The sequence below is a fragment of the Marmota monax genome, unplaced genomic scaffold, assembly GCF_021218885.2.
Source record: "Marmota monax isolate L192 unplaced genomic scaffold, Marmota_monax_Labrador192_F-V1.1 WCK01_AAM20220418_F8-fsc00001, whole genome shotgun sequence".
NCBI classification, from domain to species: Eukaryota; Metazoa; Chordata; class Mammalia; order Rodentia; family Sciuridae; genus Marmota; species Marmota monax.
This window is the reverse complement of record NW_026693777.1, coordinates 46320610-46336288: the sequence shown is the minus strand read 5'-3', so window position 1 is coordinate 46336288 and position 15679 is coordinate 46320610. Positions and strand designations below refer to the sequence as shown.

The 15679-nt window shown below is 39.5% G+C and overlaps 1 protein-coding gene across 3 annotated transcripts in view; it reads right to left on the bottom strand.

Annotated features, from left to right (window-relative positions):
- Ctdspl2 (CTD small phosphatase like 2) overlaps positions 1-4396 on the bottom strand; it is a 78764-nt gene extending 74368 nt beyond the window's left edge. For 2 of the 3 annotated variants that reach the window (XM_058584761.1, XM_046461803.2), the window contains exon 1: positions 4221-4395. The gene's annotated coding sequence lies outside the window, so the exon portion shown is untranslated. Of the gene's footprint in view, positions 1-4220 lie in introns of all 3 variants that reach the window. The other variant, XM_058584762.1, reaches the window with a different exon arrangement.
- Between the last annotated feature and the right edge of the window lie 11283 nt (positions 4397-15679).

Genomic DNA, 15679 nt, shown 5'->3' with positions numbered 1-15679 from the left:
GTTCAAGACCAGCCTCTGCAATTTAACAAGGCCCTAACAACTTAGTGAGATTCTGTCTCAAAATTAAAAATAAAAAAGAACTGGGGATGTGGCTCAGCGGTTAAGCACGTCTGGGTTCAACCCCCAGTACAAAAAAAAAAAATTTACATTTTTTGTAATGTCTTGTCTCACCATTCCTTACTGCCAGATTTACAAAACTGCCAAAGACTCCAAGAGGCCCAAGCTACTCACTATGATTCTACCCCCACTATGTCTGTCTTTTCTAGAAAACACTCCTACATTGCACAACTCTCCTAGTAACAGCCAGTATATTAACTTAACTTTCCTATGTTCTGTTGTCTCTGAACCCTCAACTGTCTGATATCAAGTTTAATATGGTAAGTGCTGGACAGTAGCACATGTCTGTAATCCCAGTGCCTAGGGAGACTGAGGCAGGAGGATCATAAGTTCAGAATCAGCTACAGCAACTTAGCAAGGCCCTAAGCACATTGGGGAAACCCTGTCTCAAAATTAAAAAGGGCTGGGATGTAGCTCAGTGGTAAAATACCCCTGGGTTTAATCCCCAGTACAAAAAAAAAAAAAAAATCAATGTATATTAGTTATTGATGAGCCTTTATTTATGTGGTGCTGAGAATCGAACCCAACGCCTCACACATGCCAGGCAAACACTCTACCACTGAGCCACAACCCCAACCCCTGAATCTGTAATTTTAAACAGTGCATTTTCAAAAGAATTCCATTAGACACTAGACACAAAATAAACTGGGCACTTGCAATTCACAAGTTATACCACACCTCAACCAGCTAGTCTACTTATTTGTAATGTAGTTCCAATTACAATTTAGTTGAGTTTAAATTAAAAGTTAATGTAGTCATATAGTCATTAGCAAATTTATATCCTGGCTAGAAATACGCCCCAGGGCAAGTGTCTTTTAAGTGAAAACTAAAATTGCAATTGTCTAGTTTTAAAATAGGTGTCATATCTGTTAAATACCCTCATCCTCAAAGTAGAGCAAATGATCCTCCAGAGCCAATCCTGTTTAAAATGGTTAGGTAACTTTTTTCTTCTAATGTTTTTTTCATTGTTGATGGGATTCCATTGTTATTTATTCATATGCAGTGCTGAGAAAGAAGCCAGTGCCTCACACATGCTAGGCAAATGTTCTACCACTGAGCTACATCAACTCCAGCCCTAGGTAACTTTTTAAACTACTCATACAAATTACACAAAGGCACACCATATAGGAGGTTCTCTCAGCATATTTGATATACATGACTTAAGGAGTCTTTACCATTTTATGCTTTCAAAGAAACATACCTACAGAATTAGATACTGCTTTTTTCAAATTCTGGCAAATCACTTTATTTTTTATTTTTAGTGTTTTCTTAGTTGTCAATGGACTTTATTATTTTATTTATTTATATACTGTGCTGAGATCGAACCCAGTGCTTCACACATGCTAGGCAAGTGTTCTACCACTGAGCCACAATTCAGCCCAAATCACTTTATTTTTTACCACATTAATCCAAAACAGTCTCCTACGACTAAGATAATTCAATACGACTTTATTCATCCAGCAATTAATTCTGTATTTTTTAGTCTTGAGTCTAGTATATCTTTTTTTTAAATAACAGGTCCAAGTTTCTTTCTTTTTTTCCTTCTTGGTGCTGGGGATTGAATCAAGAGGCACTTTACTACTGAGCCACACTCCAGCCCTTTTTATTTTTATTTTTTAATTTTTTAGAGACAATCTTGCAAAATTATTTAGGGCCTCGTTAAATTGCTAAACCTGACCCTAAACTTATGTATGATCCTCCTGCCTAGCCTCCCACATCACTGGGAATACAGGTGTGCACCATCATGACCAGCTAGGTCCAAGTTTCTTTAACAAGAATTAGAACGATTATATGTCAATGATCTCATGAAGAAGTCACTTCACCAAAATCACAAACTTGGAATCAGCTAGATCAAATGGGAAAAGATAAAACTTCACCAATTATTAATTATTTCTTTTTTTAGTACTGGGAATTGAATCCAGCGGTGCTCTATCATTGAGCCACATCCCCACCCCGTTTTTATTTTTTATTTTGAGACTGCTTAGGGCTTTGCTAAGTTGCTAAGGCTGGTCTCCAACCTGTGATCCTCATGCCTCAGACTCCCAAATTGCTGGAATTACAGACATACTCCATCCCACCCAGCCTTAATTTCTTAAAATAATATTACTAGCTGAAATAAAACACCCAAGAAACATTGAGTAGAATGAAATATTGTAAAATATACCAGTGCTACTTAGAATTTGTACATAACCACAAGTCCACAAGGTTAAGGACTATACCACTTAACTTTTACATCCTTTCAATCCATGCTGAAAAAAAGGTATTGAAAGAGCACATAAGTATGCATGCCTATGATTCCAGCCACTTGGGAAGCTGAGGCAGGAGAATCACAAGTTCAAGAGCAGCCTGGACAATTTAGGGTGACTGTCTCAAAATAAAATTTTTAAAAGGGCTGGGGAGTGTAGGTCAGAGGCAGAACACTTGCCTAGCATGCAAGAGGCCAAGTCTGATTCTGGGTACCACAAAAAAAAGGCATAAGTACTGAATGAATGTAGTACTCAACAGTTTAGAAAAATTCTTGAAGGCATAGCCTGCAATGCTCACTGTTACCTGTAAAACAAATTTTATCAAAAACTTACCCCAAAAGATCACTAAAATACAAAAAAAGCCAACACTAGACTCCTTATTTAAGATCCTGTTAAGTCACACATTTGGCTCCATTTTTTAAACAAAACGATTTGACAAGTATCCAACAAGCCCACTTCTCCACTTCCATCCTCTTTTCAATTGGTCCTAGAAAAGTTAAGAGGTTCCACTCACTGTAGTAAAAGACTTGACTTTCTTTATGACCTTGGGCAAAGTCTACCAAAAGAAGGCTACAATGATGTTTGCATATTTCTACTAATTACTGACATTCAATCCTAATAGCATGCTAACTGTAGTGAAGTTCTGTAAGTGGAACCTCCAGAACTGAAAGCTTTTTGAGTTGTAAATCAACTAACATAAAATATGAACTATTTTTAATCTTAGTTTGATTCGTGGTAAAAAAAAAAATTTTAAAAGAAAGGATGGGTATAAAACTAGCATTAATTTGCCATTTTCCTGCTTTTGTTTAAAAAAAAAAACAGCTGGACTTACAAATAAAAATGTAAAACTTGGCAAAGAATGGTGAGTTGGAACATTAAGCAATCTACAATCTGAAAATTATGCAGATAAATCTATCATTTCAAGTCACTAATTTGTATATCCACGTAGAGCAATAATCTTAGTATTGCTTTACTAGCATTATAAAGATAAATCCCTGCCTTGGAGGAACATCTACTAAGAACATTTCATTTCAGGATCTTAGGGAAGTTTACGAGCAGTATCTCTTTAGGCTTCCCTAAGGTACTCTAAAGTGCTTAACATCATTCACACATCCAGCTACCACTAGGGTGAGAAGTAAATAAACACGATTTACCTATGCAATTATTTACCACAGAATTCTGTTCAAGATGCAACAGTAAACATTCACAAAGGTATTTGATACCCAAAGAAAACAGAGAATATTAAGTATAAGATTCGCCCGTAACTGACCACTATGGAAACCAGATACCCCCCACAAGAGCAGTTCTTTATTACCACTCTTGATTTGAAAAAGAATGTCAACATTTTAACAGTACACAAGATAAACAGAACTTAGTGAAATCCCTTCTTCCAGATTCTCAAAAGGTGTTTATAAGAAGTGAGGTAGAGCAACGCCCCCCTAAAAGGACCCTACTAAAACAGAATTAAATACCGAAAACACAGGGTGGGTCAGGAGGGTTAGAAATGGTGATCTTCTAACTTAATTACCCAGAGGAACCACAGGGTTGGAGGCTAAGAACGTGAGATCGGGGTGGGGGTGGGTAGCGAAGTGAAATCTAACCCCAGAAATCACAACACAGGCCGCAGCCTAAGAGCTGAAGCTGGCGGGAAGTGAGCTTCTCTTCCGTTCCCAGGGGAAAGTCCACGAAAAAGCGGCTCCACACAGCGGACGTACGAAGCGCCAATAGTGCATGCATACCAATGCGCTGGACCCACTGAAGGACCGGGTTGAGAAGGGGAGGAGATCCCGGCAGACGGCCCTGGAAGAGGAGGACTAAGGTTGGGAGCAGCGGCAACGTCTGGACGAAAGGGATTACCTAACTGTGACGACAGAGAAGTGTCCTCAGGCTCCGGCGATGGTCCCGAATGCGCAGTGTGGGGTGTCTTTCGCGCTTAGCCCACAGCAGCAACAGAACCAGCTCCTTCAGCCAGTCGCCATTTCCCGCCTACCGACCTGCGGCACCGCACGGACAGGGACCCGGATGAAAAGCGGCCTCCCCGCGCAGGCGCTATGACTTTCTCCTCCCCCTCCCTCCACAATTCCTCGAGGCGGGAGGGAAGGAATGCAGGCGGCCACAGCTGAGGGGGTTGGAGGGTTCGACTTTTACTTCCGTGAAGAGGTTAAGTTCCTGACGCCAGAAGAAACTCGTGAGTCTAGATTCTTGACAAAAAATGAATACAATACCTTAGGACCGAATGGAATAAGAAAGGACAAAACTTATCAGTATACGCCAGGGCAAGGGGGATGTTTGTACTTTAGGGGCCTCCGTAGCCGGCTGTGTAGTGGTCGCAGGGGGAGTAGGGAGTAAAACGTTAGGAGCGGAGAGGCGGGGACGCAGAGGACGGTTTTTCCTCCCGCTGCTAACGGAACTGCTTACGGCCGAGCTGGGAGGGGGAGCGCGCCCTCGCCCAGAAGGCGGGGCTTAGGAATGCGTCGCGCACCCTGGCGGCTAGGGTTTAGTGGTGGTGGGCGCGCCAGATGGGTGGAGCCGAGTTGGACCGGGCGGGACTAACGGCTTGGCGCGCTGGAGGAGGTAGTTTGTGCTGAGTTCTCCGCGAGGGCAGGAAGAAGCTAGTCTTATTCCTTTCCTGTGATTTTGGTGACTCCTGATGGTCCTCTTTCCTGCTCACTGCCTAGAAGGCATAACAGTCGCTCCTGGATCAGTCGTTAAATTCCTGTCCTTCGATTCCATACATTGTTGGCGGTAGTTCTACAGACTGAGAACTCAATCTTTCAGACAAATGGGTTCCCACTTGGAATCCTAGGTACCTCCAAAAAAAGAGAAAAAGTATCAACAGGAGTATTCAATCAGTGGAATATCAGAAAACCAAGCCTATTAGCTGGAGAGCATTATCTTCGGTCTAAAACGCCAAGCTACTCTCATTATTCGGTCAAGAAATTATTTGTTGAAAAAATACTAGGTACGAGGGATAAAACAATGAAAAAGGCAAACATGGACGCTACCTTTCCAGAATTAACAGTCTATTGAAGAAGACAAACTATTTAAAAACAGTGTAATAAGGTTACTACAAGGACTGCAATGCCAGGCTTGTAGGGGCACGTGAGGGTGTCCACAAGGGGGTCTATAAAGCCTTTTGTAAGGTGATATCTAAGTAATACATAAAGGAAAAGTTAGTGTTGCAAGGAAACAACTGACGGAAAAGTCCAAAGAGATTGTGTAGAGCAATTGGGGAAGTAATTGTGCTCAGGGAAAGAGGATTTGGGCCGTGGGGGAAGGTAGTAACCACAGAGGAGACTGAGAGGTAAGGCTAGATAACATACCCTAGTGAATATGATTGCTTCTATTTCAAAATGTGAAGTAGGTGATTGTCTTTTGAAAACCTTATATATTACAGAATCCATTTGCACCCTAAATAGTTCCAGTACAAAAATGTTTTGAATGTAACTTGATTGAGAGCCAATGATATACAGCTCATAGAACTAGCAAAAATCCACAAGTTAATTCCTGAAATCAAATAATTACTGGTTATCCAGTGTGTATGGTGGAAGGCAATAGTATGGAAACTAAACAATTACCCCCATTAATTACTGAAGTTATTTTTAAATGAAGTGAAAATTTAAAATTTGGGGGAGGGGATCCTCCAAGAAGAAATTATTCACACCTTCATATTCCTAACATATGCCATTAACAAAACACTTTTATATGCATTTTATTCTCCCCTACAACCATGTGAGATAGTCAGAATGGGTGCTATTTGTCCCCCACACTTTCAGTTGAAGACACTGAAATGAAAGAGAAATAGAGGGGGGAGAGAGAAGCATACCCACTAGTAAGACAACTGGGGCTCAGATCCCACTCTGCTCTTTACACAACCTCTGACAATGTTGTTACCATTGTTAGTTTTGTTAAGGTGGTTGGTTTGTTTATTGTGGTTCTTGGCCCTCTACCATTTTTTATTTCGAGATAGGGTCTTGCTAAGATGCCCAGGCTGACTTTGAATTTGTAGTCCTCCTTCCTTAACCCCACAAGTCTGTTATTACAGGCTTGCCTCATGATACCCAGCTTGTTTAACACTTTAAAATATTTGTTTTTCATCTTAGCTATCATTTACTTCAGTGGTCTCTACTAGACGCTTTCCTCCAAAATCTAAGTACATTGTTGTGAAATTCTATTGAGTCTATAAAAAACTCTTAGCAAGGTTCTTTCCTTGCTCCTTAAATGGTAGTTGTTGATATCATTAAGGTTTTTTTTAAATTTTTTTTTTTTTTTTTTTTAGTTTTCAGCGGACACAACATCTTTGTATGTGGTGCTGAGGATCGAACCTGGGCCGCATGCATGCCAGGCTAGCGCGCTACCGCTTGAGCCACATCCCCAGCCCCAATATCATTAAGTTTAAATACTAACCCTGTCCAAGATTTTAAACTAATAGTCTAAAGAATTCTAGTTTTTTTAAAAGTATGAAGTTTATTTATATTCAAAGCAGTGGCAACCGGAAAAAAATGAAAAACTAGTAGCATGCAGCTTTTTGAACTATTCAAAACTACTACTGTATGAAAATACTAATGAAATAGGTTATTCATAAAGTAATGCACTACAAATATCTCAGATCTTGAACGGTTTTTCAGTAGGTCCTTTATTCCAAGGTTCAGCTTGAGCATCCCTAATCCAAAATAAGATATGCTTCAAAATCCAAAATTTTTTGAGTACCACATGACACCAAAAGTGGAAAATTCCATACCTGATCTCATATAATGAGTCACAGTCAAAATTCAGGCACACAAATTGCAGGTAGGCATGCTAAAAAATATTGTATAAAATTGCCTACAAAATATGTGTATAAGATGTACATGAAGGCCAGGTGCAGTGGCACACTCCTTTAATACCAGCAACTCCAGAGGCTGAAGCAGGAGGATCACAGTTCAAGACCAACCTTGACAACTTAGTGAGACCTGTCTCAAAACGAAAGGGATGGGTACGTAGTGCAGTGGTAGAGTACCCTAGGTTAAATTTCCAAAACTACATACACCACAACAAAGAAAAAGAATATACATATATATATGGTATATAAATGAGATACATAAATTTCATGTTTACTGAGATTTGACCTCCAGTTAGAATGGCAGCAATCAAGAATACAAATAATTATAAATACTGGAGAGGTTGTGGAGAAAAAGGAATACTTTTATACTGTTGCTGGGATTATAAAGTAGTACAACCACTATAGAAGTCAGTATGGAGATGCCTCAAAAGACTAGAAATGGAACCAGTATATCACCCAGGTATATCACTCATCAGTATTTATCCTAAAGAATTAAAGGTCAGCATACTATAGTGATACAAACATACTCATATTTATAGCAGCACAATTCACAATCACAAACTCTGGAACCAACCTACGTGTCAATGGATGAATGGATAAAGAAAACGTGCTATATATACACAGTGGAGGTTTTTTCAGTAATAAAGATGAATAAAATTATGTCATTTGCAGGAAAATGGATGAAACTTGAGAACATTGTGTTAAGTGAAATAAGCCAAACTCAGGAAGTCAAAGGTCATATGTTTTCTCTCACATGTGGAAGCTAGAGAGGAAAAAGGAAAAGAAAGGTGGGTCAGGCGAGAGCAATAGAGTAGAGGAAAGGGATTAGGAGAATGGAGGCAGGAGGAAAATGAGGGAATGATATTGGTGAAATTGTTATATCATGTGCATGTACAAGTATGTAACAAATCCCACCGTTATGTATAATTATGCACCAATAAAAATGTGGAAAATGGGCTGGAGTTGTGGCCTAGTGGTAGAGTGCTCACCTAACATGCTTGAGGCACTGAGTTCGATCCTCAGCACCACATAAATGTAAAATAAAGATATTGCATCCACTTAAAACTAAAAAATATTTTTTAAAAATGTGGAACACAAAGTTTGTGCTTAGACTGGGGTCCCATCTCCAAGATACCTCTCAAGTGTACATATGCAAGTATTCCAAACCCCCCCCCCCCAAAATGAAATCCAACACAATTTTGGTCCAAAGTATTTCACCTATGAATGTGCAATGATCAACTTTCATTGTCAACTTGATTGGATTAAGAGTTGCCAAGGATTAAGAGGCTTCTGAGTGATTCTATGATGGTGTTTCCAGATGTGGGACCACAAATGGAGAAGGACAGCTCAGACCTTTCCCCTGAACATGGGCAGCACTGTTCAAATGGCTGGGGGCCCATTTGGAACAAAAGACAGGAGGAGGAGGAAGCCCTGTGGGTGTGAGCTATAGTTTCCTTGATCAGGTACCCTATTTGCTGTGGCCATCAAGTACATCAGAGTCCAGCTTCTTCACTCTTCCAACGTGTACTCTGACCAGTGATTGTCCAGAGGCTTTCAGACCTTCATACTCAGACTGAGGTTGTATCATTAGTCTCTCCTGTTTATAATTATTTCCTAAACAATCATCTAGAACTGAGCCACTACTAGTTCTGTCAGCTTGCTGGTATACAGGTGGCTATTGTGGGACTATCCAGCTTCTGATCATGTAAACCAATCTAATAAATCCCCTTTTATAATCATACATATCCTGCTGGTTCTATTCCTCTAGAGAACCCTAATACCAGAATATATTTATCTTGTATTTGAAATATAAGGAATATATTTCATCATAATTCAGAATTATATTCTATCTGTATGATGTATGCTTTTATTATTCTTTCAACTCACTAAGGCAAAAATATTAAATATAAAAATATCAGAACTGTTATTTTGCCTTAATATTGTAATTACTTGATGGCAGTGGCCATCTGAAACTTTGTAAACTTTTCCCTTAAACTTGTTTCTCCCTCTGTGTTTCCCACCTTAATAAATGCAGTTTTTCCAGGTGTGGTGGTGCACACCTGGATGTTGAGAGCCACAGCCAAAGGGGCCCCAGCAAACTTCCAGCTGCCAGCAAACTTCCAGCTGCTGGCTGATGATTGGCTCACAGCGGCCCCAGCAACATCTAGCTGATTGGCTCCTCGGCCCCAGCAACATCTAGCTGATTGGCTCCTCTGCGGTGATGCTCATTGGACTGTTTCCCTGCCCTTTCAGACCACGGAGCTGCTCATTGGGGGACTTTTTTGGCTCCGCCCACGTGACCCAGCCAATCGGCCTCAAGAGCAGGAGGATTGTGGGAGGTGGAGAGAAGCTGGTGGGGGAGATACAGAAGGTTGTATATGTCCTTCCGCTAATTGTTGTTTGACCAGGTCATGGGCTGCTTGTATCTTTTCTTTAGTCAGGGGCCACTGAGGAACCCATACTGGTCTTTCTGATTTCCAAGTAATTTTTATTGTCTCAGTGGCCCTTTCTGAAAATCCAACCCATGTCTGTCTGTTCCTTGATCTATTTGTATTGGTGCTGCTATACCTTGTTCTTGTTTTTCTAATCTTTTTCCTTTCCTAAAACCTTGTCTAGTCATAATAGTGGGTGCATTTTGGTTGATGTTATTTGTTAATGTCAAACCTAATTGATCTAGGACATCTCGTCCCCATAAATTTACGGGAAGATGATCCAATACATATGGCTGTATAGTTCCTTCACATCCTTCAGGATCCTTCCAATCTAATACCATTGCACTTCTATGGGGATTAGTTGCCACTCCTAGGCCTCGAAGCGTTTGAGTGGCTTGTTGTAATGGCCAATGTTTTGGCCATTCTTGACGAGAGATGATGCTAAGGTCTGCACCTGTATCCAGTAGCCCATTAAATTCATGTCCTTGAATATTTAGTTTTAGCATGGGGCGAGAATCTAAATTTAAAGAAAGCATAGCCCAATCTACACCTGTGGAGCCTAATCCCTTGGAACCTCTTTCTACAGTACGACTGGAAAATTTATCATGTAGGCTGGGTATTATTAGTAACTGTGCTATTCTATCTCCTGGTGAAATTACTGATATACCCTTTGGAGAACTGGCTATAATTTTTATTTCACCTTCATAATCGGGATCAATTACCCCAGGACTTATCATAAGTCCTTTTAGAGTAGAAGAGCTGCGTCCCAATAATAAGCCTACTGTTCCTTTGGGAAGAGGTCCTTTCACCCCTGTGGGAATGATTTGAACTCCCATCTCTGGAGTTAGTACTGCTCTGGCGGAGGCGCAGATGTCCAACCCTGCGCTCCCTCTGGTTTGTCTGATGAGGGATCTGATGGACAATGTGTCCTGGGCACTACCCTGATGGGGTTGCTGGGTTCCTCCAGTGCTCCGTATATTTGTGGTTTTGGGCCCCGGAGCATTGGGCCCCCCTGTCCGTTTTTTGGCAATGGAGCCCGATGCCTTTCTCCACGATATTGTGGATAAACACCTGGTCCTTGTTCGTTTTTTGATAATGGAGTACCCTCTATGGTGGTTTGAGAACGGCATTCATTAGCCCAATGTCTCCCTCTACGGCATCGTGGGCAAATACCTGGTATTCTACTCCTTTGATACCTAGTTTTGTTAAACCCTCCTCCAATGGGGCAATTCCTTTTAAAATGTCCTGTTTGTTCACAATTGTAGCATGTTCTTGGCCTGGCATCTAAAGCCTGTTTTACTGCAGCTGCCACAATTTGCCCTTGTTCATTAATGTCTCTGGCATCTAAAGCCTGTTTTACTGCAGCTGCCACGACTTGCTCTTGTTCATTAATGTCTCTACATAATTTAATATATGTGTTTAAATCTTCATGTTTCCATGGTCTAATGATATCTCTGCACCAACGATTTGCTTGCTCATAAGCCAGGTGTTTTAGTAATGGCATTGCTTGTTCTGTATTCCCAAAAACTCTGGTAGCTGTTTGAATAAGCCTATCTACAAATTCAGCATAAGGTTCATTAGCTCCTTGTATTACCTTAGATAATTGACCTTGTAAACCTCCATGTCCTTGTAAAGTCTTCCATGCCTTAATTGCATCTGCAGCAATTTGTGCGTATACGCCAGGATCATATGCAATTTGTTGCTGCTGATCCTCATAAGGTCCCTTTCCTAACAACATATCTAGATTTCTCTGAGGATAACCAGCTGCTGCATTTCGCCTAGCCGTCTCCTTGCAAAATTCCTCATTGGCAACCTTCCATAACAGGTATTGTCCTCCATTTAGCACAGCTTTACACATATTAGCCCAATCTGCTGGCGTCATGTTCAAGTTGTTAATGGATTCGACCAAGCTTACAGTGAAGGGTGCTTGAGGACCATAGGTTGTTACAGCCTCTTTTAGCTGCTTCACTGTTTTGAAATTTAAAACTTGGTAAAATCGCTGCCCTCCTGCCTCAAATACAGGGCATGTTAATATTTGAGACCTTGTCTCAGGATCCCAACTATCAACTGTGGGGGTTGGGGGCCTCCCAGCATATGGAGGTGGCGCTGTTGGTTGGACACTTTCGCCCTCTGGTGATAGAAAGGTGTTAGTAGCAGTCTCCTGTAGAGGTGGTGCTGTTGGTTGGACACTTACACCCTCTGGTGATAGAAAGGTGTTAGTAGCAGTCTCCTGTAGAGGTGGTGCTGTTGGTTGGACACTTACACCCTCTGGTGATAGAAAGGTGTTAGTAGCAGTCTCCTGTTGTACCTTTCCCCCTGATGGCTTTTTCTGTTTTACACTTTCTTTCTCTGTCTGACTAACTTGACCTGTATCCCACTGACTTGGGATGCTGAGGCAAGAGAACTAGACCACAAGTTTAAGGCCAGCTTCAGCACCTTACCCAGACCCTATCTCAAAAAAGGAAAAGGGCTGGGGATGTAACTCAGTGGTAGAGTGCCTATGGGATGAATCCCTAGTACTGAAGTAAATAAATAAATAAATGCAGTTTTTTCCTTTTGCATAACCATGTATAATCCATTAGAAAGTATAATAAACTCAACTTTCAAAATAAAATTATCCCTCCATATCTACATATCCTACATCCAATGGATTCAACTCTTTATTCAAAAAACTTACGCCCATACTTTTAGGTTTTTTGTCATTTTCCATTAAATTCCACAGGATATCAACTATTTATATAGCATTTATAGTGTATCAATTATTGTAAATAGTCTAGAGATGACAAAAAGTATACTGGAGAGCAGGGAGTATGTGGTGCATACCTGTACTTCAAACCACTTGGGAGGCTGAGGTGAGAATATCACTTAAGTCTAGGAGTTCAAGACTAGCCTAGGTGACAGTGAGACCCCCCATCTCAAAAATAAATTGGTGGGGGTAGGATGCTGGGCATATAGCTCAGTAATAGAGTATTTGACTGGCATGCCTGAGGCTCTGGGTTCCATCCCTAGCATGATAGATAGATAAATAGATAGATAGATAGATGATAGATATTTTTAAAAATCATGTACACAAGAGGAAATGTGTGGATTATGTGAAAATAGTAGGCCATTTTATACAAGGGTCTTAAGCACACATGAATTTTGGCATCCTTCCCTGGGGATTGTTGGAACCAATCCCCTACAGATACTTCTCATCGCCTCAGCTACCTCCCTAGTTCAATAACCTTCTTCTCTCACCAGCAATGTTAAAGTATTTCTGCTTCACTCCTGAACCTCTTCAATCTTTCAACACAGTAGCCAGTGACCAATTAACATTTAAAAGTTTTCCACCACTCCTAAAATCTAGGGGTTGGGGGGATATCCCTCAGTTGTAGAGCACTTACCAAGCATGCACAAGGCTCTGGACTTTTTTTAAATAAATTTTTTAAATTTATATATGACAGTGGAAGGCATTACAATTCATATTACACATATAGAGCACATTTTTTATATCTCTGGTTGTATACAAAGTATATTCACACCAATTTGTGTCTTCATTCATGTATTTAGGGTAATAATGTCCATCACATTCCACTATCATTTCTAACCCCCAGTGCCCCCTCCCTTCCCCTCCCACCCCTCTGCCCTATCTAGAGTTCATCTATTCCTCCCCTTCCCTACCCCACTATGAATCAGCCTCCTTATATCACAGAAAACATTTGGCATTTGGTTTTTTGGGATTGGCTAACTTAGCATTATCTTACCCCAGTACCACGAAAAAATTAAAATAAAAACTAAAGCTGTCACTATGACACATAAACAAACTACTTCATTGACCACATTCCCTACCTCTTGCTGTTTATATTAGTCATAATGACCAACTAACTGTTTTTTGAAAAAGGCATTCCTCTTTAAAGTCTTTGTATTTGTTATTTCCTCATCCTCTAACTCTCTCTAGACCTGCAGTATTCAATATTCACTAGTCAATATGGCTACTGAATACTTGAAACACTTGTGTGACTGAGTAACTAAATTTTTAAATTTTGTTTAATTAAATTTAAAAATATATGAGATTCCCATTTGGGGTGTGGTAAAAGTTCTTAGACTAGATAATGATTATAGTTATACATTTTGACATACTTAATGCCACTGAATTGTACACTTTACATAATTGTATTTTTATTAGTAAATATGGAAATTTTTATGTGTATGTTATCCACTAATATATCTTTCCTTAGTATTTACTCAAATGAGCTGAAAATTTATGTCCATACAAAAACCTACACATGAATATTTATAGCAGTTTTGTTCATAATCTCCAAAACTTTGAACAATGAAGATGGCCTTGAATAGGTCATCTAGATAAAGAAACTATGGTAGATGCAGGTAATGGAATATTATTCAGTTAAAAATATGTTATCAAGCCATAAAAAAAAAGTCATGGGGGCTGGGGATATATCTCAATTGGTAGAGTGCTTACCTCACATGCACAAGGCCCTGGGTTCAATCCCCAGCACCACAAAAACCAACCAACCAAAAAAAAAAAAAAATTTTTTTTTCAAAAAAATATATGGGAGAATGTTAAATGCATGTAACTAAAAAGCAATCTAAAAAGGCTACTTCTGCAAAATTTAAAGATAATAAAAAAATAAGTGGGGGCTGGGTCTATAGTTCAGTGGCAGAGCACTTGCCTAGCATGCATGAGGCACTGGGTTCAATCCTCAGCACCACATAAACAAACAAATAAAATAAAGGCATTCTGTCCATCTACAACTACAAATTTTTTTTCTAAAAGAGATATGATAAATTGTGGTATAAAGGTGTATTAAGAATTGTGATCCAAAAAAAAAAAAAGAGAGCTCATGTATAATGGCATAATTTGGCTTGAACATACAGTTACAAAAAATTGTGCTGTGAATGGATAATTATGAATGTAATGCATTCCACTATTGTCATGTATGTAAGAAATAAATTAAAGAAAAAAAAAAGATAAGTGATTTCCAGGAATTTAGGGATAAGGAAGGAGGAATAGGTGAAGCACAGAGATTTTTATGGAAGTGAAACATCCTGCATACACATCTTGATATATTTGTCCAAACCTGTGGAATGTCCAACACAAAAACTTTTGAGAATGTTTCAATGTTGATTCATTAATTGTAACAAACATTGTACACTGGTGCAAAATATCCATGGTGAGGATGTTCTATGTGTATGTCTAGAAAGGGGGTCATGTGGGAACTCTGTACTTTTGACTAAATTTTGCCATGAACCTTAAGTTGCCCTAAAAAGTAAAGTAAAAAAATTAGTACTTGATTCAGTTATTGGAAAATTTTTAAGTGTCCTTGGAATATAAATAATGTAATTTACTTATTCATTTATAAGTATTATGACTTCTAAATGTGTATATTTCCAGTGACAACTTAGTAACCAAATTGAAAAGTGCTATAAATGTAAATATACATACTAAATATCAGATTTAGTACAAAAGAAAATAATATAAAGTATCTCAGTCATATACTATTTTTCAAAAATTTTCTTTAGTTACTGATGGACCTTTCTTCTATTTATTAAATGCAGTGCTGAGAATCGAACCCAGTGCCTCACACATGCTAGGCAAGTGCTCTGCCATGGAGCCACAACACCAGCCCAGTCATATACTACTTAAAATGATAACATTTTGGATATATTGGTTAAATATCAAATTTCACCTATTTTTAAAATGTGATTATTAGAAAGTTTAAAACTACATAGGTGTTGGGTTCTATTTCTACTGGCTAGTGATGCACAGGATAGTCATATTGCATATGTTCACACCACCTCTTCAGAAAAGCCTTCCCTGATCGTCCTATCTAAAATAACACACTGGGGCTGAGGATGTAGCTCAGTGTTTTGCTTGCATAGCAGAAGTGAGGCCCTGGGTGTGAGTCCAGCACTGCAAAAAACAAAAATAAAATAGCATACTTGGGTCTGGCACAGTGGCACATACCTATAATCACACCAAGTTGGGAGACTGAGGCAGGAGGATCACAAGTTCAAGGCCCACCTGGGCAACATAGCAAGACCCTGTCTCAATTTTAAAAAGA